The sequence below is a fragment of the Oryx dammah genome, unplaced genomic scaffold (assembly GCF_014754425.2).
Source record: "Oryx dammah isolate SB20612 unplaced genomic scaffold, SCBI_Odam_1.1 HiC_scaffold_1, whole genome shotgun sequence".
Taxonomy (NCBI): domain Eukaryota; kingdom Metazoa; phylum Chordata; class Mammalia; order Artiodactyla; family Bovidae; genus Oryx; species Oryx dammah.
The window spans coordinates 9,463,095-9,467,373 of NW_024070185.1; the positions used below are offsets into that span (position 1 = coordinate 9,463,095).

Here is a 4,279-nt window from a genome sequence, read left to right on the forward strand (position 1 = left end):
GGAGACCCTCTCCCAGGGCCACTCCCAATGAGGCATTGCTCCTGGCATGGTTTCTACTCTCGGGGGCTTCAATAATGCATCAAAGTGCTAGTTACTCAGTCATGTCCGACTCTGTGCGACCCCATGGACTGTGCCCACCAGGATCCTCTATCCATGGGATTCTCCAAGCAAGAATACTGAAGTGGGTTGCTATTTCCTTCTCCAGGGGATCTTTCCCGACCCAGGGATTGAACCTATGTCTCACATCTCCTGAGGATGGGACTAAGCAGTTGGAAGTGAGAGAGGTGACAGAGTTGGAGCAGAGGGGAAGGAGGGACATGAATTTTAGTCAAGTTGAAGTCCTCAGGTCACCTTGGAGCCCAGGTCCCTAACAGCAGTCACTGAGGTGACACACGAGCATCCAGGCAGCTGCCCCCCGGGCTGAACCATGGTTATCAGAAAGCTCTGGTTGCCGGAGAGCCCACGGCAGACACTGACCCAGCACTGGCTCAGCCCCACTACCTCTTGTGACTATGATGGAGGGCGCGGCAGAGTGAGTTGGAATGGCTTAGCGAAACTCCCAAACACAGACTCTGAAGAGATGCTCAAATAGAGAACAGGAAGAGTGACCTTTGATACTCTCTGCCTCCACAAAGTGCAGCTACACCCGAGAGCTGGGACATTCAGGTTCCCCCCCAGAACTCAGAGACAGAGCCAAGACCTTCCTTCCCAGGAAAGGGCAAGACCTTCACATTCACCTCCTAGAGGAGGAGATGGGACAGCGGACTTGAAACGAGGGCTCAGGTCACAGGTGCCAAGTGCCACTGTGTGCCCGTCACCATGAGTGGCAAGGAGAACCAAGGAGAAGGGTGACCTGGTGTCCAGATCATCTTGGTGACACTGGCCTCGTGTTGGCAAACAAATGATGGCAACAGCGGGGACCAGCCTGCACTGCCTGCGAGAGAGAAGCAGGTGGGGTGCAGAGAATTCACTCAGCAAGGCCAGGTGGACATCCTGCTGCCTTCCTACTAAAGTGAAAGCAGCACCTAGAGATTTTACTTGACTCCACGCGGGTGGTACTGCTTCAAGAATAAACGAGACAGTGAACACACTCAGCACAGTGCCAGGCACATGGGACAGGACAGGCTAGCGCATGTCAGCAGCTACTATGCACTTCAGACGCTTGGGCGGTCTGAGCATTTATGACAGTTTAGGATGGCGGCTTGTACTCTGGTTACTTCTGGTGTTTTATTCCCAAAAAATACATATTCAGGGATAAGCACTATCTATGTTTTCACTGATTTTGGTAAGTGGCTTTACTTTCTTTTCAGTGGGGGCTTGGTGGTGAAGGGTTTCCTGAATCACCAGAGTGGCTTCTAGAAGCATCTGGGGAGGGAAATGTCTCACCAGCTCCAGTTGTTTTTTAAGTAGACCCATCCTTTAAGCAGCACATCTAAGACTTTGATCCCTAAAATAGTAAGACTGTATTGGAAGGTTTTAACTGCAGTGATAGCTCTATTTTCTTTGAATGTGAGCACATAATCAGAATGTTCTGCTCCTTGGCTGAATGCATGGCTCACAAATCACAGACTCAGCTGGTCAGTTTTCTGAATCGCTAATCTTAAAACGGATTCTCTGTTCTAATGGAGACGCTTATCTTTTAGCAGTTGGGAAGACAAGATGTGATACTCTGGTCTTCATAAACCCACAACCATTCCAACTGTCAGAAGAATGGCAGGGATCCCCAGAGAGGCACCATGGCTGTGCATGGATGGGGAAGCAGGGGTCAGTTGCTTCTGATCCCGTAGAAGCAGCGGCTCTGAGGAAGAACCTCTCATGGCATTATCTTCCCTGACTGCTGTACACTGGACCGTAAGTATTTTGAAGGGGGAAAAAAAGAACCCAAGGCAGCAACTATCCTGATTGTGTGCATCTGTGTTTGGGGATGAAGGGGGAGGGTGGTTATGAAGCAGCAGCCTACCTCAGCACGTTCATGGAACTGACATTTAATGTTTGGAGGAGTCCCTCTGCTATGTGAAGGGGGCAAGGCTGCTGCACGAGTGTCAGCAGCAATGTGTGAACAAAAACAAGAGCTGTATTTCCTCTAGGGTGGCTGCTGCCCCGCCCTGGAGTGTCCAGGCCTGAAGAAGAAAGGGCTTAGGGGCCAGGCTCACCAGCGCAGTCAGGAGCCTCAGGAGCAGCGGCTTGTGAGGGGAACCTGGCACTCTGCTCATGCTGGTATTCATGTAGACTCACTCTGCATTGTACAACTGAAGTGACGGGGAAACCAAACGAGGCCTGTTCCAGAGAGCAAGGCGGCGGCTCCCGTCCAGCCTGGGGCCTCCAGGTGAGAATGTGGGCTCTGTGGGCAGGAAGCCGGGTACGGTGTCAAGACCCCATGGTGTTCAAAGGGACAAGGTGGGAGGGAGGGAACATGGATGGGGAAGGGCCAGGGGACAATCCCACTGACATGGCAGTACAAGGGGGGCAAGTTGGAGAACCAGAGGCTGCTGACATGAGGAAGCTGGGAACTGCCAGTGATGTGAGCAGACGTGGGTGAAACTCAGACAGGTCCTACCCTGCCTGCAATGGTGGGACACTGCAGACACCAGCACTCCACTTAGGCCGCATCCATCTTCATGTTTTGGTTCATTCAAGTGTGTTCATGTCATGTCTCCTGCCCTAGGTTATGAAAATCTCATTTAGCTCAAGTGCAAGCTCTTGTCTGGAAAAACACGTTCTGATGGTGACAGCAATGGAGACCTCAAGTGACCAAGGAGAAATGGAGAATTCTGCAGAGTCTGTTAAGCAGGAAGCCTCAGGTAAGGCCAGCGTGGCACCCGCGCTGCTCAGCACATGGGGCAGAGTGACCTGGAGGCGCCACAGTGGTGGACTCTGTTTGGCAGAAACTTGAGTCAGAATCCCAAAGATGGACCAGGCTGAGACTGGATGTGAGGGAGAGGTTTAGTGCGACTTAGAAGTCAACTGGGGAGCACTAATCAAAGGCTTCTGGTTTGGGAGCTGAAATCACTCCAAATCCTTTCCTTTCACTTTGGTGTGGACGCAAACACTATGTCATTATTTCAGTTTACTGAGTTGCTGTTCCAAACGTTCCAGGGAGCATTAGTGCTCAAAGGGAACAGGGAACGGGAGATCTGCCATCTCCAGTCACATAAAGGACAGAAATCCTTTTAATTACGACCATGCCAATCTACATCTTGCTAAAACAGCTAATTACATGTCAGGAGGACACTCAGTCATTCAGAACAATTGTCATTATATTTTTATATATTCATTCTGTTCCATCCCCCTCAATTACCATGGTTACACTTTGAAAGGATTCAGGCAAACCTTCATTTGATCACAGCACACCAATGTGAATTTGAGAGTTAATTATGGCTGTAGAAAGCCATTTTTATTTAAGAGAGAGAATGAGAATGGAGCCAAGGGAGCCAGCATCCCGAGGTGTCTGAAGCGCCAGTCGAGGCTGGCGTCCCCATCCCACTGCTGCCCCCACACCCACTGGTGGGGCACAACACTGCGATCCAGTCGGGGGCAAATGGCTCCCAGAACTTTCCAAGTAAACGGGATGTCAGGAGAGAAAGGCAGAGGCCCCCGCCAAAGTGTCCTTCTGCTTGGTGTTTGGGAGCTGGCTAACGAGTTAATGGGTGTGAAATGTGGGTGGTAAACTGTTGGGGATATAAAAATGCTAGTTAGAGTTCACTTCAATGGAATGAACTAGATTTAGTTCTGCTTGCTGCTTGGCCCCAGGTGTCATGGAAAGAACAAGGAAACTAAGTCCAGGATGGACATACCTGTACTCCCAGGGGGCCTACCATGTCCTGGAGGTCTCTGGGTGAGCACAGGATGTAGGATCCTCAGGTGCAGCCAGATTTTCCCTCTCTCCTCTCCTACATTTATTCCCCTCTTGATTAGAAAACTAGATTTCTCAGGTTGTTAGCTTTCCTTCTGCTGCTGTTTTTCCTCCCCACTAAGGAGGAAGAATGCAGCTGATATGGAAAGTTCCCAATTTATAAGCGTGTAGTGAGTCAGCCTCTGAGACGGCAAGATGAGCAGCTGGCACGGTCAGTGAGCATTAAGAACGGCCTCTTGTATGACTGGTTTGTGAGGGGGTTTCTGTGGGGGAAGATGGGCTTATGGGCTTGATGTGTTTAGAAACCCACCACCTGAGCGTGGTGGGTTCGCAGTTTCTCTTAAGAGGGATAAGGAGATCTATTCTCTAAAGTGATTAGCATCTTTTGGGAAGAGGAGCATATAGTGAAGGAGACAGCAGGACTGG

The 4,279-nt window shown here is 50.5% G+C and overlaps 1 long non-coding RNA gene across 1 annotated transcript; it reads left to right on the top strand.

Annotated features, from left to right (window-relative positions):
• Positions 1-295: 295 nt before the first annotated feature.
• LOC120860206 lies at positions 296-3,914 on the top strand. The gene is made up of 2 exons (XR_005720273.1): positions 296-2,326; positions 2,666-3,914. It is a non-coding gene; the product is annotated as an uncharacterized LOC120860206 (long non-coding RNA).
• Positions 3,915-4,279: the final 365 nt, after the last annotated feature.